Source organism: Lutra lutra, chromosome 3 (genome assembly GCF_902655055.1).
Source record: "Lutra lutra chromosome 3, mLutLut1.2, whole genome shotgun sequence".
Lineage (NCBI taxonomy): Eukaryota > Metazoa > Chordata > Mammalia > Carnivora > Mustelidae > Lutra > Lutra lutra.
In genome coordinates this window covers 140,126,910-140,150,655 of record NC_062280.1, presented here as the reverse complement: position 1 = coordinate 140,150,655, position 23,746 = coordinate 140,126,910, and the positions used below count along the sequence as shown (strand labels likewise).

The 23,746-nt window shown below is 39.5% G+C and overlaps 1 protein-coding gene across 1 annotated transcript in view; it reads left to right on the top strand.

Moving 5' to 3' along the window:
* The first annotated feature begins 16,826 nt into the window (after positions 1-16,826).
* TRIM13 (tripartite motif containing 13) overlaps positions 16,827-23,746 on the top strand; it is a 45,048-nt gene continuing 38,128 nt past the window's right edge. The window contains exon 1 of the mRNA XM_047723357.1: positions 16,827-17,097. The gene's annotated coding sequence lies outside the window, so the exon portion shown is untranslated. The remainder of the gene's footprint in view (positions 17,098-23,746) is intronic.

The window sequence follows — 23,746 nt, the reverse complement described above, 5'->3', positions numbered from 1 at the left end:
GCTCGCAACCCGCCGCCTCTAGACCGCAGCGACTCCGCCCCCACGCCTCCGCTCCGCCTCCCGCCCCCGCCCGAGCGCCAGAGTCTGTGTGGAGCGCGCAGACCGGTACAGCGACGCCCCACGCCGGGAGGGCGCAATGCAGGCAGAGGCATATCCGACCCCGGATGGAAGATGTAGAGGCTGAGGCGGGGAGGGGCGGGGCCCAGGAGGGCGGGGCTAGAGGCGGAGCGGGGCGGAGGGCGTGACGTGCGGGCGGGTCGAGGACCTCGTTCTCTGGTGCGCGGGTCCTTTTTCTCTTGGCGAGTGTTCACGACCGAGTTCTCACGTTGAGCAGTTCGTAGGGAGTCGGCACTCTTCGGACACTGAGTAGTCGTAGAATGCTGAGTTTGAAAAACTGCTCCCCCCAACCTTGACATTACCTTTAGGGATGAATTGACAGAAGCAAGTCATGCTGGGGGAGTGAGAGCTGGTAAAGGACCCTGAGGTTTTCCACAACGCCCACCACCGTGCGCCCAAGGCTGAGAGAACTTTGCCTCCACCAAAAGCCTCTGTCCGCCAATGTGGCTGGTTTCTGAAGAATTTCCTCAAATTCTGAATAGACGCACAGGCCCCGAGAGTAATGGCTGTTAGTGATTTCACGTGAATGCGCACCTGAGGTTCTAAGTTGGCCCTGGTACATCTTAGGTGCATGGATGCGCGTTCCGTGGCCTTCGGAGCCGCGCAGTTGAGGAAGCCCAGGAGCGGGGGATACTAGTGTGGCGGGGCGGGAGGGCGATGTGCGACCCGCCTCTGCCAAGCTAACCGTCCCGGTGGACTGGGGGTTTCGAGGAGTGTGGAGGGAACTCCGGAGGCAACGAGGAGGTCGTCCGGCCTCCCGAGGGGAGCCCTCATTTCCTACCGCCTGCTCCTATTTGCTTCCAAGTAGGAGGCCCATAGTGTGGTCACCTGTCATCTCCTCCCCTACTTAGATCATCTGTCCCTGGTCGATTTTATTTAATACACCTTGGGGCCCGGAGATGGTCTTCGGTGACCTCTAAAATTAGGCTGGCTCAAACGTTTATTCCCAAATAAGGCTTCGCCCGGGTTCAGGTCCTGGGAAACCGACGCAAGACACCCACTTAATGTGTAATGGGTTTTCTACACATAACATTCTGGTGACCTCAGTGTAAATCTCCTTAATGGAGGATTTTTCCCCCCGACAGAATAAGAGAATTTTTTCAGGGTCCTGGATCTTTGCTGTCTATACAAATGGTGTTTTCATTACAATAGGGAAAACCTCCAAGTTCTGTACTTTATTTATTTAGTTACCAGAGAATTAATAACTAAGGTGATTTTTGAAGTGACTGAGGGTAGACTCTCAGTCTATAAAGTACTTTCTTGGTGATCATTTTACACATGACATTTTTCTTTTACTGAAAACCTCGACCTTTATTCTGAGAGTTCAGTTAGTGTTCGGTTCTCTTTCCACTGGGAGGGAAGGGGAAATTGAATAGAAGGTGGAGAGACAAAATTTCCTGTCCTTCCATGAAGTGGGCACTCTTTGACGTATGTATCTAATCAAATTCTTCAAAGTTTTAGGGTGGATATTGTCCTCATTTTATAGATGAAGAAATAGAGGTAGAGGGATTATATAACTGATGTAGCCTCAGATGACTAGGAAATAAACAAGGTAGGATGCCTAAGCCTGTATTTGCTCCACGAGATCATGCTGCCTCTCAAATTCCAGAGATTTAACTCTTGTGATAAATGCTGAGATTCTTTTAAAAGTGCTTTCAATTCAAAATGCAGATTTGCACTTTATTTTTGTATGTTTCATTAATCTCCATATTGGCTATCAGCTGCCATAACTCATGTACAGACAATAACATAAAATAGCAGTTGTTAAAAGGTAAAATATTTATTCAGAAATATTATCAAAAGCAGTACCTGTATTTAATATATAATAAATAATTAGGCCATTCAAGTCACTCACATCTTCAGTGAAAAGCTGGACTATGAGATGGCGTGCCTTCGCCATTACTGTAGAAGCAGAACTGCCACAGTCTTTCCTGGCTAGAAGAGTAACCTGTTGGGCAACAGCCCAGTGCACTTTGCCCCCAATGTAGCAACTCCAGTGCACTCAGCAGTATCAAGCAAGCAAAACCAGTTAGCTCCTAAAACAGACTTCCCTGTCTTGGCATGTGAATGCCATCCATGAGCTCACAGACCTTATCCTTCTTATATCTGGGATTCTATTAACCTTTCATTATTATTTTCAAAGGAATTATCCTTTCTTTTTGAAAAGCACAATGTTAAAGATATTTTGACAGTCTTTCACAGCTATCACTTTAAATAACAATCACAAATAAAGCCTACAAAAAGTTTCCTAATAGTTAGTTAGAAGGTCGTTTATCTAAGTCAAAAGCAATAAGAGAGAATGACTACTTGGAAAAAAGAAAAAAAAAAGTTGGCTTCAGCGACATGCCAGGAACTTGAGAACTGATAGGACAATAATGTAAAGCATGTGTTTCCGAGTTGAGTTTAACATCATGCTCAAGATTTTCTTTAATGGTTTTTATGCCAACCAGACATCTCCTGTTAGTGAACTTTACACTCTGTACTGGGTCACACGAAATGGTTTCTTTTTTAAAAATTCATTAATCAGTTATTAAGCCAAACTTTTTCCTTGGGGTAATCCAGACCACATTTGTGATCTTTCAAAAAATCAGAAACATTAAAAAAACCTTATACTTCTAAAAAACTAAAAATATTCCTGCGGCCTTGATCTATTCATTATTATAATTTTGAGTTATAGTAACTGACATTTATGTGCTGCTTACCATTGCCAGGCAAAAATAAGTGCTTTTTATAAACTATTTTAATCCCTGTATCAACCCCATGAGGTAAAAGTATCCTCTGCTGTCCACTGGAGGAAGCTGAGGCAAAGAAAAGGGAAGAAAGGTGCCCAAGGGGTGCCTTGGTGGCTCAGTTGGTTAAGCAGCCAACTCTTGATTTCTGCTCAGGTCGTGATCTTAGGGTCTTGGGATCAAGCCCGGCATTGGGTTCCATGCTCAGTGCAGAGTCTGCTTGAGAATCTCTCACTCTCCCTCCCCCTGCTTCTATCTCTGCTCCTGCCTTCTTGAACGCATGTTCTCTTTTTTAATTAAAACAAAGCAAAATAAAACAAAACTTAAAGAGAAAAGAAGGAAGGAAGGAAAGAAGGTGCCCAAAGTCACACAATCAAGTGACGAAGCTGCATTCAAACCCAGGTTCTAGGGTGTTTGTTTGTTTCTTAAGATTTATTTATTTATTTGTTTAAGGAAAAGATAGAGAGAGAGAGAGAGAACACACTCGGGGTGGGGAGGGGTAGAGGGAGAGGGGGGAGAATCCCAAGCAGATTCCACACTGAGTGTGGAGCCAAAGGCGGGGCTTGATCCCAGGACCCTGAAATCACTACCTGAGCGGAAAGGAAGATTTGGAAGCTTAACTCACTCCACCGCCCAGGTGCCCCTCCAGGGTCTTTGTTCTTAACCCCTATGTAAACTGCCTCCCTAGAGTACTACATTTAAGAATAGATTCCTAGTTTTTATTTACAATCTCTTCCCTTATCTCAGAAGCTGACATTTAAATTCAGCTGGCATTAATTGCACTCCTTTAATCCGGATTTACTGAATTCTAAAGTAACTTACCTATATTCAACAACAAAAGATAACATTGAGAACCTTCTTCTGGAACAGCTTCCCTTTGTTAGCAACACATTCCAGTGTTTTGTAAGGGTGTCCTTCATAGATAGGGTGTCTCTAAATGATCCAAAGAAAAGCATAGTTAGTACTTACAATTGCTAAATCAGGTAAACCAAGCTGGAGACTGGAAAAAGATAGAGATCTGTAGTAGAAGGAAAGAGAAGATGGGGTAAAGTAAAGGAATTTGATACAGAAAATATGATACAGAAAATTTGATACAGAAAAATAAGAATAATAGAGGATAAAGCAGAATAATTTTTAGTATTGAAGAGGAAGAAAAAGAAGCCAATAGCAAGTGCTCTATAAATGAGAACTTAGGGAATAAAAAATGTGATTTGCCAAGAACTTTCAACCTGGAAGGAGGGTGCCTTCATCTGCTTCCCTTCTGGAGAAGGTAAAGCAGACTGTTATAAACTGAGGGGAATTCTGTGATTTCTCCCCAACCTCAGCTTCTCTTATTCAAAGTGCGGGTATCCTAATGTACTTATACATACCATACATACCTTTCCTTATCACTTTAGATCCTAGGTACAACGGCTGCAATAATTAGAAGAAAGCTATATTGAAGATTAAAAAAGAAGAAGGAAGGAAGGCAAAGGGCACTATTGAGGTAGGTTTTGCCTTCCCAGAAGTTAAGGAAAATGAGAATGAGTAGTTAGTCCTGGGATCTACATTCCTTGTCTAGTAGTACAGAGGGTACTTAAACCAGCCACTTGTCTCCAAGGAGCTGATGATAAGTGTTTTGTGCAAAGTTTCTATGGCCAAAGATCAGGCTACATACAGAATCTGATGTTATGGAAAGGAGGTTGCAAAAACACTTAGTTGGCTGGGTCAAATACTTCAGTAAATGTTTCTCAAAGCATTTCAAACATTCAAATGATTCTGTCTTGGGACTGCAGTAAGGTTTGGGAACAAGAAGTCACCATCTCCAAATTATGAAACCAAAAGGCACTGGACATTTGCAAGAGGATCAGACAGAGAAAAAAATTACTTCTAGTTATATGTAATAGCTGTAAAAAAACCAAAATTATCTCACTGAAATTTTGAGAAAGATCTGAAAATATTCTAGGAACAAGGAAGGGAAAATAATTATTAGTTAAGATTTAGCTAACATTACTAATTTAAGATATATATAACTTCACATAGTGTCTATGGCTTTATTTTTGCAAGTGTAGAAATATTTATAAAGTTTTTCATAAGGTTTTACCTACAGTTACAATCCCTCTAAACCTATTTCCTCAGTAGTGGTTCTGCACATTAATGGTCCAAATGCAGGCATTCTCAGAACCTTGATTTTTGTGTTGAGAAGGAACTGTTATCTTTCCTTCCATTTAAACATGAGTGTCTGTGAATGTAGATGTGGTTCTGGGTAGGCCTAATTTCACTTTGGGCCATAACTGCTAGGCCATAAACTTTGCAGATCCTGGAAAATGAGTTACAGGGAATGTGAGACTATTTAAAATTGCTGGTAAAAGTTGCCGGTAAAACTCTGGAATATTTGAAAACTGCTTTAAAAAAAAAAACTCACTGTGAAATAAATGATTTTGAAATACCAACCGTGAGAGTTAGCTCCAAGGTTATGTTATGGCCAAGAGAACTTCAGTATAGGAAAATGGAACTGCTAAGAATTAAGCATATAAAAATACCATTTTCCCCTCTTATTTTGGCTGTTCCAAACTTTTATTTTATTTTTTTTAAGTAGGCACCACAGTGCAGAGCCCAACACAGGGCCTGAACTCACGCCCCGAGAGCAAGACCTAAGCAGAGATCATGAGTTGGATACTCAACCAACTGAGCCATCCACGTGCCTCGCTATTCCAAACCTTTAACCAAACCTTTAAAAATGATTCTATATCTTTTCTTTTAAACTTCCTGTTTGTATGTATCATGTCTAATATCTAACTCAGATCTCAGTTCATGCCAAACACTTAAAATATTCTATAAAAAGAGATATAAAGCTTTGGAAAGGAAGGAAATTTAAAAAGTTAGGAAGAGACTCAAATTTTCCCAAAATACCAGAAAAAAATAGTAAAATTCCACTTTATGTGTTCTTAATTCATCAGCATTCTATAAATGTTTGAAAGAACAGCAAACGAATAAAAGCCCTTAAAATAAATACATGTAATGTAATTACACTTCATCTAAAAACCAGAAAGTAGTGTATGTAAACTGAGTTCTTAGAAGCAGATATCTACATTAACTGCACTAAAGCAGGTTGTTGTATAAAGAAAATCTATATACAGAATTTAAAAAATAATAACAGCTTGGGGCGCCTGAGTGGCTCAGTGGGTTAAAACCTCTGCCTTCAGCTCAGGTCATGGTTCCAGTGTCCTGGGATGGAGCCCCGCATCTGGCTCTCTGCTCAGGGGGGAACCTGCTTCCTCCTCTCTCTCTCTCTGCCTGCCTCTCTGCCTACTTGTGACCTCTATCTGTCAAATAAATAAATAAAATCTTAAAAAAAAAATAACAGCTTTATTGAGCTGTTATAAATATTTATATTTGTAATACATATATTCTTATGTGAATTATGACAATGCCAACCTTTTAAAGTATATAATTCATCCTCATCAGACCTTATGCTTCCTTCTTACATGACTAATACTTTGTCCACTTTACTCTCCTGAAATGTAACTCATAGATATTACAGTGTATCTACATAGATAATTTCAGAAAATCAGTATAATGCCCTGATGATTAATTAATTAAAGGGGCATGCATTCACTTGTTTGTGCTTAACAATATCTTGGAGGTCATATGCTTTGATACAATCAGAGAATAGTGCCTGGACTGAGAACAAAAATTAGTGCAAAAGCCTACAAAGAAGTTGTATGGTATTCTTCTCAGGATAGTCTTAGATTAAGAGTGAAAAACAAGTCCAATAAGAACCTCTAAATAAATAAATAATTTCAATGAAAATGTTCTTATCATGACACTAAAAATTAAATATATATTAAATTAAATATATATTATATATGTAATGATGGTAGTATAAGATGAAATTCAATAAAATCCTTGCACAGTATCTCAACTAATTGTGTAATATTCGCTTTGAGCCTAATAATATGATACTGTAAACTTTTCTGTTATGTGTTTGCAGTTGGTTTTCTTGGTTTTGCAGTAATTGTGCTAGTGCACTGGGTCCCTTTTCAACTAGCTATATGGTTAGTAGTCCTTTCCAAGAAAGTAGGTATGAGCATTTTAGTTAGATCTAGAAGCCTGTGTAGTTAAACTGATTAGATTGCTCTTTGGCCTCAAAATCTTTATGTTTTCTTTTGTTAGTTTTTTATTATGTTTTATTAATTTCTGTTAAGTGGGCTAACAAGGTCCACATTCATTTCAAATGTACAAATAATCCAATTCAGTGCTTCAAATTAGAAAAAAAATCATCTTTTAAAATGATAGCCAAGTGAGAGCAATATTATTTCCAAATCAGTATCATTAAGCATATTTCTATCTATTAATTGCAAGGATGAAAATTTAAAAATCTTGAACAAAGGGTTATTTGTAAATGGTTCAAGTTTGCTAATAAATTCCATGATAATATCCTTCATGCTAATGAAATTGTTCTCATTTTCTTTCTGCTTAAAAAAGAGCTCTTTTAACTTTTCAAATATATTGAAAAGATATGTGATTTGATTTTGAAATATTTTAACTTTAATGTTTAATTTTTCATTAAATCAAAAAATTCTACAGTTGTATCAAATAGTGAACAAAGTCTTTTAAAATAATTTCCTATGGCAAAACTTCTTATTTCTGTGCTTAGAAAAGACATTCACATTTCAAATTCTTTTTCATTATTACTGTAATTTGTAAAACTATCATATATCATTCATCAATTTAATTTTTGTGTGTTTTCTTTAATTGAGGTAAAAAAAATACCATTATTCATACCTGTTAGGCAGAATACTGGGCTCCCCCTCAATGATATTCATGTCCTAAATCCCCAGAACCAGAGAATATGTTATTTTATATGTCAAAAGGGACTTTGCAAATGTGATTAATTTAAGGATATTGAGATGGGAAGATTATCTTGGATTATCCAGGTAGGCCAACTAGTCACAAGGCTTCTTGTAAGAGGGAAGCAGGAGGGTCTGACAGGGAAGGAGATGGAAGCAGAGCTTGGAGTGATGTGTGCCACAGAAAGCAAGTGTCCTCTAGAAGCTGGAAAAGCCTTGGAATGGATACTCCCTAGAACATCCTGAAGGAATGCAACCCTGCAGATCCATTTTAGATTAATCTCTAGAATTGTACCATAATAAATTTGTGTTGTTTTCAACAACAAAATGTGTGGTTACTTGTATAGCAACAATAGGAAACTAATACATGCAGTAAAATAAAGTGCACTGATATTAAGTGTATAGCTTGACCAGTTTTTATAAACATATAGACTCACACAACTATCCCTCACATGAACATCTAGCACATTTCTAGCATTTGTTTCCCTTTGCCCCTTCCTAGGCAACACCCTACACATCAAAGATATGTACTATTCTGACTTCTTTTCACCATTAATTGCGTGTTGTTGGACTTCTTATAAACAGAATCATACCATGTGTATTCTTTTGCGTATGACTTTTTACTCAACTTAAGTCTGTGAGATAAGTCTGTGAGAATTATCCACACTATTGCTATATGAGAAATTTGTTTTTTTTTTAAATGCTATGTACTTTTTGGTATTACCTAGCTCAGTTTATTTATCCATTTCTCATAGAATTTTATCCTTTAATTTTTAAAAATTTCTATTTAAATATTTTATTTATTTATTTGACAGAGAGATCACAAGCAGGCAGAGAGGCAGGCAGAGAGAGAGGAGGAAGCAGGCTCCCTGCTGAGCAGAGAGCCCGATGCGGGGCTCGATCCCAGGACTCTGAGATCATGACCTGAGCCGAAGGCAGCGGCTTAACCCACTGAGCCACCCAGGCGCCCCAAAAATTTCTATTTAAAAAAACAAAAAATATTTAAATTCAGTTAGAATCCTTTTTTTAAAAAGCATATTTTATTTATTTATTTGAGAGAGAGAAAGAGCAAGAGCACACAGAGGGAGGGCAGAAGGGGAGGGAGAGGGACAAGCAGATTCTGCACTGAGTGTGGAGCCTGATGCGGAATTTGATCTCACACCCCTGAGATCATAGCCTGCGAGAAAATCAAGAGCCCGATGCTCAATCAACTGAGTCAGCTCAAAGGTAGGCAAATCCTACCTTTATGCTTTAGAAAATTAAAAAAAAAAAAAAACTCATTCCAATCATAGTATGATGATTTTTTGACATTTCCCTTAAATATCAGAAATAAGATTTTTTTGTCAACTTTATCGGATTTCTCTATAAAATGTACACTTGATGGTTTCATTGCTTTACTAGAAGAGCAAATTGGCAGAATGTGTACTTTATTTGTGAACAAAGTTATGAAATACAACTTCAAAAAACGTTTGAATATTACCACATTTTTATGTTGGGCATTTGAAATAAGAGCTAAAGAAAAATCATATATTTACATATTTACCACATATATATGTGTGTGTATTTACATATATTATATATATACAAATATATATATTTACTGTGAAGGTGAGAGCACAAAGGTAAGCTGTTCCTGGTAAAGCAGTCCCTCCTTATCCATGGTTTCAGTTTGAAGAAGGTACTTAAAAGGTAGGGTCCCCTGAAATAAGGGGCCCAAAGAAGAGGCCCTCGCAGCCTACGTCAAAGGACTGAACTGATTTCAGGACAACCAATTAGTTGATGATTGAAAGTTCTCCTTTACCAAAGAATTACAATGGATAAATATAGGGAGAATGATACCATTTATTTATTTATTTATTTATTTATTTAAGATTTTATTTATTTATTTGACAGACAGAGATCACAAGGAGGCAGAGAGGCAGGCAGAGAGAGAGGGGGAAGCAGGCTCCCTGCCGAGCACAGAGCCCGATGCGGGGCTTGATCCTAGGACCTTGGGATCATGACCTGAGCCGAAGGCAGAGGCTTTAACCCACTGAGCCACCAGGCGCCCTGAATGATACCATTTAAATGTCACCCTTTAAAATCCACTAATGCAATAAGGGATCCAAGCAATGATCATCAACGAACGATGAGCTGAAATGTTGATGTAGAATTTAACGTCATACCGAAACCACCTAAATCCACTGACCAAGCTTAGTTTCACTAAAAATGGAAAACCTGACATTATGTCTCCTAATGTAGGGCAATAGGGAGAACATAGCATGGATAGTATATCTGCCTTTAAAGTTGAAACAGAATCTGACGAAAGTTCTAGACTTGGCTTCCCGTTTATAAGAAGTATGGACACAGAAAACAAGTTTGATGACTCTGTTGCAACACAATCAGCCAAATCGAAATGTAGGATTGTCAAGAGCTGAGCAAGGTGTGGAATTTTACCCTGCTTACAAGCTAACAAGTTAGCCTGTTCCTGTTTTGTGGATGCTGTCAGAAGACACAAGATTCCTGAGTCAGAGACAAAGGATTTTACTACTCACAGCAAAATTAGTATATTTGAAGTTTCACAGTCTTTTGTGTTGGCTTTCCATGTCCCCGAAGTCCCACAGAACTGACACAAAGGGCCATGATGGATGCCTGGGCACACAGTGAGTTGTATTAGAGAAAACACTGGGTTTAGGGGATTCATTGTTTGTATAGTAAGGGAAAACCAGCCTGCTCTTTTTCCAAAGAGGGAGACATTACCCCAGCCCAAGGTTGCTTGCTATAAACACAACCCGCTGAAATGGACCCTGTAAAGAATGGTTAAGGCTTTGCATTCATGGTGTACCCAGGAAGAACATGCAAGGACACTCAGGACCCATGGCAGATTGCCTCTCTCAACAATCCACCCCTCAGCCCACAATAACACATTCTTGGCCAAACTTGAAATTTTACATGAATGTGCCACTCCATCAGCCACTCTGATTAATTTGACCACAGAGGCTGGGAGCAAATTCATTTAATTTGTCTCATTCAGCATTTAATCAAAACTTTTATCAACGGGACTCCAAGCAGCAAGAGGAGGCCACCTTGTAGTCTTCACCTCAATCATACCCCTCCCTGCCAAGGGTGCAGACTCAGCCAACTGTGAATAAGTCCCAAAGGGGATCAGTAAGTCTTATTTCAGACAGCCAGGATGAGGTCCAAAGCAAAGCTATAATCCATTATGATTCCCACAAGGGAGTTTAAACTGACCTGCTGATCTACTGTGTCATTGCCAATAATTACAGAGTGTAAGAGTTGGGCCAAAAAGCAACTCCAACAGAGGGTTATTCTGTAGCCCGCACTTCCCCACATACAAAAATATAACCTGAAGAGCACAGGTCGCTCCACTTTGGGATTTGTTGTTCAACTTGGTTTGGATCACCATGACTTTGGTTAACCCACAAGTCAGTGTCACCAAGTAGTTATAGTCTAGATCACCATATAGGACATAATTCAGGCCACTTAGGCATCAGGAGAAACATGAATTTTTTTGTTGCTGTTCATTAGCTAGCAGTTTAAGCAACACATTCTGTAACTACAATTGAATAAAAATGTTAACAGAGGACCATCTGATCTATACTTTTTTATTAATTTGGTGTCATTTGTCTTTGGATTATTTTTTTTAAGATTTTATTTATTTATTTGACAGAGAGAGAGATCACAAGTAGGCAGAGAGGCAGGCAGAGAGAGAGGGTGAAGCAGGTTCCCCACCGAGCAGAGAGCCCAACAAGCAGGGAGCCCAACATAGGGCTTGATCCCAAACCCTGAGATCATGACCTGAGCTGAAGGCAGAGGCTCAACCCACTGAGCCAGGGAGGCGCCCCTTGTCTTTGGGTTCTTTTAATGATCCCTTATTACGAGAAAATGGATAAACTCCCTGAAGAAAAAACCCAAAAAACAAAAAGGCGGAGTCATCTTGCTCCATTTTATTCATCACTTTGTTTTAATGCAGGAAATAATGTATTCTAATTGCATATGAGAACTGCGGTTTCTGATGCTTCATTAATGTGGTTCTGGAATTCAGAAAGAAAAACTCCCTTATCCCAGACAAGTCATTTTGTGGATAACAACAAACTGATGGAGAGGCAAAATACCTAGAAGAGCCAACTCAATACTGAAGTAGAACAAAGTCAGAGGACTGACAGGACCCAACTTCAAAACTTGTTATGATGGCAAAGTAAGAAAGACAGTATCTTATTGGTGAAAGAATAGACAAATAGATCAATGGAACAGAATAAAACCCCCAAGAATAGGGGTGCCTGGGTGGCTCAGTGGGTTAAAGCTTCTGCCTTCGGCTCAGGTCATGATCCCAGGTCCTGGGTTCGAGCCCCACGTCGGGCTTTCTGCTCAGTAAGGAGCCTGCTTCCTCCTCTCTCTCTGCCTGCCTCTCTGCCTACTTGTGATCTCTGTCTGTCAAATAAATAAATAAAACCTTTAAAAAAAAAACCCCAAGAATAGAGACTCATAAATATGGTCAACTGAACTTTCACAAAGGAGTAAAAGTAAATAATGGAGCAAACATAAATGAACAAATGATGCTGGAACTACTAGATATCCACATGCAAAATAATATCTCTAGAAACAGACCTTACACCTATCACAACAATAAACTCAAATTGGATCATAGCCATAAATGTAAAAGGCAAATTTATAAAACTCCTTAAAAAAGATAACATAAAGAGAAAACCTAGATAACTTGAATATGGTGATGACTTTTTAGATCCAACACTAAAATTACAATGCATAAAAGAATGAATTGATGAGCTGGACTTCATTAAAATAAAAAACTTCTCCTCCGTGAAAGTCAATGTGAAGAGAATGAGAAAACAAGCCACAGACTGGGAGAAAATATTTGCAAAAGACACATCTGATAAAGAACTATTACCTAGGGGCACCTGGCTGGCTCAGTCAGAAGAGCATGAGATTCTTGATCTTGGGATTGTGAGTTTGAGCCCCTCATTGGGCACGGAGATTACTTAAATAAATAAACTTTTAAAAAAAGAGCTGTTATCTAAAATATACAGAGAACTCTTAAAACTCAACAAGTAGAAAACAACCTGATTTAAAAATGAGCCAAAGACCTTCTTAACAGACTGCTCTCCAAAGAAGATAGACGGCAAGTAAGCATATGGGAAGATGCTTCACATCGTATGTCATTAGGGAAATGCAAATTAAAACAATAATGAGATACCACCCCATGCCTATTAGAATGGCAAAAATCTAAAACAGACACCACCAAATTATAATGAGTATGTGGAGCAACAGGAACTCTCATTAATTGCCGGTAGGAATGCAAATGGTAAAGTCACTTTGGAAGAGAGTCTGACAGTTTTTTATAAAACTAAAGATATTCTTAGAATATGATCTAGCAATTCCACTCCTTGGTGTTTACACAAATGAGTTGAAAACTTATTTCCACACAACAAAACTGCCCACATGTTGTTTATAGCAGTTACGAAAAACTGAAATTCAAAATCTGTTTATTTGTTTGTTTATTTATTTATTTATTATTTGTTGAACATTGAAACTTAAAAGATATTTAAAATAGCACCTCCTAAAATAAAAAAAAAGCCTATAATCTATGATACCTGTGTAGGATCTATATGAGGAAAACGACAAAACATTGATAAAATAAAGCAAAGAAGATCTGAATAAACGGAGAGATATGCTATGCTTCTGGATTGGAACACTCAATATTGTTAAGATGCCAATTCTCCCCAACTTGATCTACACATTGAGCACAATCCCAAGAAAAACCTCAGCAGACATCTTTTACGCTTGATCTTAGCCAAAAGGCCGAGAAGTGATCAGCAGACATATTTTAGATATTGACAAATGGATTAGACATTTATATGGAAAAAGTTATGAAACTAGAAGAGCCAAGTTTATAAAAAATAACAACAGGGGACACCTGGGTGGCTCAGTGCTTAAGCCTCTGCCTTCAGCTCAGGTCATGATCTCAGGGTCCTGGGATCGAGTCCCGCATCGGGCTCTCTGCTCTGCGGGGAGCCTGCTTCCTCCTCTCTCTCTCTCTCTCTCTCTGCCTGCCTCTCTGCCCACTTGTGATCTCTCTCTGTCAAATAAATAAAATCTTAAAAAAAGAAAAAAAAATAACAAAAATGAAAAAAGTTGGAGGAATTAAGCTACCCAATTTTAAGGCTTATTGTAAAGCTATAGTAATCAAGACATTGTGGTAGTGTTAAAAGGATAGATGTATATATCAATTTATCTATTGGTAAGAATAGAGAGGCCAAAAATAGACCTACAAAAATGTAGTCAATTGGGGCGCCTGGGTGGCTCAGTGGGTTAAAGCCTCTGCCTTCGGTTCAGGTCATGATCTCGGGGTTCTCGGATGGAGCCCCGCATGGGGCTCTCTGCTTGGTGGGGAGCCTGCTTCCTCCTCTCTCTCTCTCTCTCTGCCTGCCTCTCTGCCTACTTGTGATCCCACTCTCTGTCAAATAAATAGAATCTTAAAAAAAAAAATGTAGTCAACTTATTTTTGCCATAGTTACAAAGGCAATTCGATAAAGATAGTGTTGTCAAAAAATGGTGCTGGAATAATCATTCATCCATGTGTAAAAAAAGAAACCTAGGCACAAAACTCATATTTCATACAAAATTAAGAGACCTAAATGTTAAACTGTAAGACTTCTAGGAAAAAAAAACCCCATTGGTGATCTTGGATTTTGTGATCCATTTTTAGATATACCACCAAAAGCACAACCATAATACAAAAAATTGAGAAACTGAATTTTATCAAAATTAAAAACTTCTGCTCTGCAAAATAATCTGTTAGGAGAATTAATAACAAGCTGTAAATGGGAACAAAATCTTTACAGATCACAAACCCAATAAAGAACTTGTATTCAGGGATGCCTGGATGGCTCAGTTGGTTGAGTATCCAATCTTGGTTTCAGCTCGGGTCTTGATCTCAGGGTGGTGAGATCGAGCCCCAGATTGAGCTCCACACTCAGAGTCCTGCTTGAGATTCTCTTCCTCTCCCTCTGCTCCTCCACCCCCCTCACACACTCTCTCTTTCTCTAAAATAAAATGAATCTTAAAAAAAAATACACACACACACACACACACACACACACACACACAAACACACATAAAACTTGTATTTAGAATATATGAAAAACTGGGGCGCCTGGGTGGCTCAGTGGGTTAAAGCCTCTGCCTTCAGCTCAGGTCATGATCTCAGGGTCCTGGGATCGAGCCCCGTATCTCAAGCCCCATAGTATCTCGAGCCCGGTAGTATCTCGAGCCCCATATCGGGCTCTCTGCTCCGCAGGGAGCCTGCTTCCTCCCCTCTCTCTCTCTGCCTGCCTCTCTGCCTACTTGTGATCTCTCTCTCTCTCTCAAATAAATAAAATCTAAAAAAAAAAAAAAAAGAATATATGAAAAACTTTTTTTTGGCTGTAATTTTTTAAAGTAGGTTCTATGCCCAGTGTGGGGCTTAAACTCACAACCTTGAGATCAAGAGTTGTATGCTCTACCTGCTGAGCCAGCCAAGTGCCCCTGCTATAATTTTTTTTAAAATTTAATTCCAGTATAGTTAATGTAGTCTTATATTTGTTTCAGGTGTACAAAGTAGTAATTCAACAATTCTCTACATTACTCTACAATTCTCTACAATACTCTACATTACTCAATTCTCTACATTACTCAGTGCTCATCACGATAAATGTACTCTTAATCCCCTTCACCTATTTCACCCATCGCCCCACCTACCTCCCCTCTGGCAATCAGTTTATTCTTTATATTTAAGAATCTGTTTTTTGATTTGTCTCTTTTCATTTGTTTTGTTTCTTAAATAACACACATGAGTAAAATCATATGGTATTTGTTTTTTTCTGACTGTCTTACTTCACTTAGCATAACACTCTCTAGTTCTATCCATGTTGTTGCAAATGGCAAGATTTCATTCTTTTTTAATGGCTGAATAATATTCCATTGTATATATAAACCACATCTTCTTTATCCATTCATCTATCAATGGACTCTTAGGCTGCTTCCATATTTTGGTTACTGTAAAATAATGTTGCAATAAACAGAGGAGTGTGTGTATCTTTTCAAATTAGTGTTTTTATATTCTTTGGGTAGATACTCAGTAGTGGAATTACTGGATCAAAGGGTAATTCTCTTTAGAATAAATGAATAACTCTTAAACCTCAACAATAATAAAACAAAATAACCCAATTTAAAAATGGGCAAAATTTCTGAAAAGAAACTTCCCCAAGGAGATATATGGATGGCAAATAAATACATGGGAAGCTGTTTGATATCTTTAGTCGTTAGGGATACATAAGTGAAAACCACAATGGGCCACTATTACACACCTATTAGAATGGCTAAAATAAAGAGCTAAATACAAAATGTTGGCCATGATGAGCAGCGACAGGAACTCTCATTCATTGCTGCTGGAAAAGCAAAATGGTACAGTCAATTTAGAAAAAGATTTAGCCATTTCTTATAAAGTGAAATTTATATTTATCACATGACCCAGCAGCAATCCCACTCCTAGGTATTTATCTGATCAAAACCTATGTTCACGGGGCGCCTGGGTGGCTCAGTGGGTTAAGCCGCTGCCTTCGGCTCAGGTCATGATCTCAGAGTCCTGGGATCGAGCCCCGCATCAGGCTCTCTGCTCAGCAGGGAGCCTGCTTCCTCCTCTCTCTCTGCCTGCCTCTCTGCCTGCTTGTGATTTCTCTCTGTCAAATAAATAAATAAAATCTTTAAAAAAAAAAAAAAAAACCTATGTTCACATAAAAATGTGTAGGTGAGTATTTATTTGTAATTGCCCCCAAACAAGCAATCAAGGTATAAATTAATAAACAAACTGATAATCCATACAATGGAACATCATTCAGTAATAAAAAGGAACAAACTATTGTTTCATGTAACAATATGGGTGAATTTGAATGCATTTTAGGAAGAGGAACATGATTGTTGGGGCTGGTTGATAAATCCACGGAGATCCATTATTGTATTTTCTATTTTTGTATGTAATTGAGAATTTCCATAATAAAAGTTTTTAAATGGTATTTTGATAGAGTATTTTAATGACATCACAATGTCCAGATATGACACAAACGTGATTAAAGTTCCATATTCTGATGCCAAAAGCCACATCTAAAATGTTGCACAGCAAAATGCTAAATGGAGACCAAATCTGATAATATAATTTCATTTAATATCTTAAGATACATAATCAGAAAGCTTTTGAATGGTTTCCAGTACACAATTCTGAAAGGAAATAAGACTCTGGCTCATTGGTTTTAAGAATTTAACTTGCCTGCATACTAGAAACAGTACGGAAAGCTACGTAGAACAGTCTGGACTCTGGCATTGAGAGTCAGGCCAACCGAGTTCCAGGACAGAGTTCGGGGTTCCAAGTGAGTACTTTTCCTTCTGTGTGTCTGTCAGTGTACCATATGTTACAGAACAAAGAAGTTGGCTACAAGCTGTCTCTACTAGTATTTTCTTTAACTTGAGACTGAGGTTCGGGGCTGCCTGGGTGGCTCAGTGGGTTAAGCCTCTGCCTTCAGCTCAGGTCCTGATCTCAGGGTTCTGGGATCGAGTCCCGCATCCGGCTCTCTGCTAGGCAGGGAGCCTGCTTCCTCCTCTCTCTATCTCTCTCTCTCTACTTGTGATCTCTCTCTCTCTCTGTCAAATAAATAAAATCTTAAAAAAAAAAAAAGAGACTTAAGTTCAAGAACAGCCAGTAATCAATCATTCCTACGGATCTCTTGAGATCACTTCTGAAGATGAGGCTCATAGAATTCAATTTACTCCCCAGTATAGGACTACCGGAAAGTTTCCCCCCACTATTCTAAGCTATAATCAGACCATGCTGAAGTTTCAACACTTCTATCCACCCTCTACCAAAAAAGTCACCACTCTTAAAAAATTCTGAGTAGTTTCTGAGCTAATGATAGCGTTCTATTTTCTTGATAGAGATTTGGGATACAGAGTTGTAAGCATTTGTTAAAATTTGGGGATTTACATGTAAGATTTCGCATTTAATTATATATAAAATGCACTTCAAAATTTGAAAAATTTGAAAAAACCAGGGGCTCCTGGGTGGCTCAGTGGGTTGAAGCCTCTGCCTTCCATTCAGGTCATGATCCCAGGGTCCTGGGATCGAGCCCCACGTGGGGCTCTCTGCTCAGCAGGGAGGCTGCTTCCTCCTCTCTCTCTGCCTGCCTCTCTGCCGACTTGTGATCTCTGTCTGTCAAATAAATATCTTTTTAAAAAATTTTGGAAAAACCATCAACAAATCTTTAATTCTATTAATGATATGCGTGTTGAATTATTTAGGGGGACATATAATGATGTATGTAACTTACTTGGGAATGCATGAAAAATAAGATGAATAGATGATTGGATAGAGAAATGAATAGACATGTGATAAACTAAGTAAAATGCAAAATGTTAATGGTAGAATCCAGATGGTCAGTGTATAATATGTACTATAAAATTCTCTCAGTTTTGCTCTATGTTTCCTAAATTTGCATAATAAAGTGTTTGAAAACTATCAAGAAGCTTAATGCCACCCTAATTCAGCAGGAAATGCAAAAGAGGCCACCACCATGATTAGATCTGTATTCTGATTACCAGGTGTTATATAGTGCTTTAGACCTAATCTAATTTCCTGGATTCTGATCTCTTGTGGTTTTTAGTACTTAAAACTAGTTACCTTATCGTCCCTCCACTTTGACTTTCTGGTTTACCTGTTAATTTGCTCATTCATTTTCAAATACTTATCTTTGCCTACTATGAACAAGGCCCTGTGTAAGTGTTGGGGAATATTGCCTCTGTCCCCACGGGGTTTTCATCTATGGCTTATTCCCAGTAAACAGTACCTCTACTCCCTTAATTCTGTGAGGAATGTTGGTTCCTGCATCTCTGGCTCAGGCTATACCATCAGGACCATTTTATCGTGGAATACTGTTGGCTCCACCCAAAGGGCTAGGAGGTTTTTTTGGAGGGGGGTGTATGAAAAATGTTTTATATTTGAAAAAAAATTTTCCAATTTACAAAAAACACTGGAAAATCCTCTACATTCTCTAGGCTGTAGAAACAACTTCCAGTCATCTTGAGTTCTCCCTTTCTCACAGCTTTGGATCCCAGAGGACTGCCAAGTGGCATTTCTGTTCCCAGTGGCAAATCTGATCCTAATGTGGATGCTGGAGTAAGGAACCCCAATAGTCAGAAGGATGCCTGAGATATCATAGCCTTAACCACTGTGACTTTGCTCTTTGGCCTCCCTTGGGCTGATTCCTTGTTTCCCAGGCCATCTTCTGATTTCCATGTAGGTCTGCAGAGAGAATGCAGTGTTTGAATATTTCCCGTCCCTGTACCAGTGGTGACTCAAGTCAATAGGTAAAGTAGCTTAAAATTAAGAGTTGTTACATCACATGTCTAGAATTCAGGGAGAAAAAAACCACCAGTCATGCCAACATCCTCCCCCCGCCCCATCATCATTATCATCTCTTGTGGGCATTAATTTCTCAGTGTAAATTAAGTTGGTAATATAATGACTGAGGAAGGGGGCGGAGGCATATTTGGGCCCACTCTATCAGCCACAGCCTTAGCTTCAAATGGTTCTGGTTGACTCATGGGTCCTACAGTGTTTTTCTCAGCTTCTGGGTTCTAAATGCCCTTCTTCTCCCCTTGTTGACTTGCCCTCTGACCTCACGCAAGGCCCATTTTACCAACTGGGACTTTAGCTTTTGTTTCTCTACTTTTAGCTGTGTTATTTCAGGATCCCTTGGTCAAGACCCAATCAACGCAGGGCCCTTGGGCCACAGTGATGCTCCTGTGGCTTGTGCTCACCGTGTACGTAGAGCTGGGACCTAGACAAGTTTTTTGAACATAAAACTCTATAAAGATTTCCACCTAGAATGTATTGACAGATACAGAATATTAGTTTTAAAGCATTTGTTTGAACAAAAGCAAACAACAGAATAGTGCCTTATAAACCAGTATTTAATGAAGACTGAGAGCACTGTGGATATTTTATTTTTATTGGTTGGTAATTACGCCTGCATGATTCACAAAATTACTGTAACATTCCTGATTTTATTGTTCCCCCAGGAAATCCTTCTCTCTTTTAAATGAAGTGCATTTTATTTGTCGAATGCATGGGGCACTCTACCCTGTTATAGAATTCAACACGGTAAATACACATAAAGAGCTATGTGGTTTGACTATTTTAACAGAGGATTAGCTCCCTACAGGGAACAGTGATTTGTATCCCCTACCCTTTGGAACCAAAAGGAGACTGATGACAGCAGTTCGCAAAGACTATGTTGAGATCATTGAATCTTGAGTCATCTTCCCATCTCTAGTCTGTTGTGTTCACTTGGATAACTATGAACAGATGGAAATCCATTTCTCTGATAGGGACCCCACAGAACTCACTGCATAGGACCTACCCCAGCCTGGCATTATCTTTTCTGCATTTTTCTTCTGTTACTGTTCAAAAAAGTTATAGAGAAGAAAATGAGTACACGTGTGTGTGTGTGTGTGTGTGTGTGTATAACTTGTTTCAATTACCCTCAGTTTTGGTACTCAGTATTATTCAAATATATTCATCTAATATTATGGCTGCTTAATTGACTCATTTTTTCATGTACTTATATACACAGCCTCGTAGCATATGGTTCAATACAATTTAGCACCTCGATGTGAAAGGCACTGAACCATTTTAAATCTTTTATGGAACGAAGTAGGGTATAAACCAACCAACTAACAAACCATAGAATACAATGTGGGAGATGCAAAGAGCACTATACTAGTCCTAACCTTACTAGAACCTAGGGGATATTCTGATTAAAGGCCAAACCAATACTTTATACTTCATAAAGAATTGTGATATAAAGAATTATTAGGGGCGCCTGGGTGGCTCAGTGGTTTAAAGCCTCTGCCTTCGGCTCAGGTCATGATCTCAGGGTCCTGGGATCGAGCCCCTCATCAGGCTCTCTGCTCAGCAGGGAGCCTGCCTCCCCCTCTCTCTTGTGTGCCTCTCTGCCTACTTGTGATCTCGCTGTCAAATAAACAATAAAATCTTAAAAAAGAAAAGAATTATTAATAAAATAATGATTAGGGGCACCCAGACATAATGTGTCTGTTATGAAGGCAGACATATAACACAGTTATGTATCTGCCTTCAGCTCAGGTCATGATTCCAGGGTCCTGGGATTGAGTCCCACATCTATATCTCTGCTCAATGGGGAGCCTGCTTCTCCTTCTCACTCTCCCTCTCTCTCTCTCTCTCTAATAAAATCTTTCAAAAAATTTTTAAAAGATTTTATTTATTTGTCAGAGAGATGAGAGAGTGAGAGCACAAGCAGGCAGCAGAGTGGCAGGCAGAGGCAGAGAGAGAAGCAGGCTCTGTGCTGAGCAAGGACCCTGATGTGGGACTCGATCCCAGGACCGGGGAATCATGACCTGAGCCAAAGGCAGTGGCTTAACCAACTGAGCCACCCAGGTGTCCCTAAATAAAATCTTTTAAAAAAAGAAAAAAAAAAATAATGATCAGAGCTCTTTTTATAAGTATATGAAGGAGAGTCTACATTTACTCATAAATATTTATTATTTGTTAAGCATTACATAAATAGTATTTATTATTATTTATATAATAGGTAAAGTACTATATGTTAACCATTCTTCAGGATTAACTATTTTATGTTAAAGCTATATGAGAAGATACTGTCTGAACCTCTCTACCAGATATATGAAATTTTAACATAACTATGGAAATTCAACATGTTTTAATTTGTCACCAGGCACAAGACATTGGTCACCATCCCCACCTGCCCATCCTGGCCCTTCATCACTCCCACCCCCAACCTCCCTTGAATTAGGATAGATAAGAGAAGTATAAATGTGATATAACCAGGCAAATCTTCTGATGAGCTTTCACTATCGCATACCAACTACCTTGGTCATTACAGTGGCATTTGTATGTTTCACACACTTTCAGTTTGTTCCACAAAGCTTAATGTGCTACGTGCAAAATTGCTACAGATACATTCTCAACACACATTTAAAAAAAAATGGTTATGTTTTTGATGATTGAATAAAATCCAGAGGTGGTGGTTTTTTGCTGTTGTTTGGTAATAAGACTCACATTTGCTGAGAATTAGGTGAGGATTTTCAGGGGCAGGAAGCTTGTTGAAGCATTTGCTGTTAAAGTCAGCTGACAGCGTTTGTCAAACCACAAGTATCCCGGGCTGGGCTTCAGCAGGTCAGAGCCTGGCCGATTGCCTTAGGTGCTCAGGGCCTCCCGCCTGCCCCTGCTGCTGCACCCTGCCCACTGCCATCCACGGTGTGCCTTTGTGAGGGTGGGGTGGGGGGAAGGGGCTCTCACCTTTCACCCCATGCACTTCTGTGCGGCCGGCATTTCTCCCACATGTGCCTTTTGGTGAGAACCTCTAAGTTCTACTCGCTTTTGTCTGCTCTTTTCAAAGACATGTATTTCTTACACTTTAATTATGAACGTCAGCTGTTCGTCATGGGCCGCCCTGCACCCTGGCTTCTCATACTTTGTACTCCTTCCTGCTTCCCCAGCCTTCTCCTTTCTCCATTCTCACCTTTTGCTTTTCCTCCTCTCTCCTGGGGTTCCAGCTCTGCCTTTACTTTCTTTCTTCTTTTGTGTGGGTTTTGGTGGACTATACCTCTGTAGGATCTGTTTTAGAGATTTACTGAATGTCCTCATTTGTAATTACATCCACTATTTGTTACTGTGATGGTTGTTCCTTTAGGCCTTGGTTTCAAGAGAGTTGTCCAAAGTGACTTCTGCATATTTCTCAACTTCCCTTATTTTCTCCCCTCACATATTTTGAGAAGGAATTAAGGAAAACATATGTTCTTCCTCTTCCTCCAAGTTCTTTTGCCCCCTGGCTTGTACAGCATATTTGTTAACAGCAGAATTTTCTTTTAAAGCAAAAGGAAACCATTGCTAGAGGAGACAAAATTAACTAAAAGGCACACTGAGTGGCTGGGTATGTCCAGAGTCTGATTTAGATGTGAGAAGAGGAGTAGAAGTAGTTTTTGTATTTTAGAAAGTGAGGAGGCCTTCTGGACTAGTTTCAAGAATACCACCAGAGAAACTCTATTAAAAAAAATAAAAAATAAAATCCAACAAAATTGAGTGGGGGAAGATAAGCCAGGCTCTCGTTACTATAAGTGTCAGAGATCCTGGTTGTGTATTTTAAATGCACTTATTTACTTAATATCAAAAGGCATACATATCCTCCTGGCCCCTGTTCTTAACCTCCATTCCCTCTCTGTGGAGTCCTGACCTTTCCGCGGTAGCCCCTCCCACACCGACCTTGGATGGGGGCTGTCAGGATTACTCCCAGGTAGTCTGGGTCTCCAAGGCAACACCAGTTAGCCAGATTGCTCTTAGGCAGGCCATCAGTTTCTGTGCACGGAGAAAATGCTAGAATGAGTCATAGTCCTCCTTTCCCAACAAAAGGACATTGTATCGTGCTGTTTGATTTGGGCTCTTGCATGCCACTTGTGGTTGCAAACTTATGGTAGAGGAGGCACCGTTCCAGGGACACACCTCTCAAGTTACATTATAATGATTTGATTTGGGTGTGCCCCAATAGATTGTGAGATCTTTTAAGGCTGCGAACTTTTCTTTATCTTTGATCCCCAGCCCTAAGCACATTTGTGCCTAGCTCGGGATATGTACTAAACAAAGGTTGCTTGGTTAGAATGCTACAGCAGGCGGGGAAGGGCGAAAGCTGGGCTCTACCCTTGAGGGGAAGAGGTCCCTGTACGTGACCGCAACACCTTCACAGGGCCAGCAGAGGGCGCACTTGCATCAGTAGACAGAGAGCGGTTCCTTACCCCCATTTGTTTACTGGAGCGTTACCTTTTGGGTGAACCGAAGGCCTGAGACGGCAGACATTTAAACTTAAACCTGGCACACACGCATCAGGACACATACACACCAGCTGTACAGATGAATGCCTGTGTCACATTCAGTGCAAAGGCGCAAGAACAATCCAGAATTAACTTAAGGAA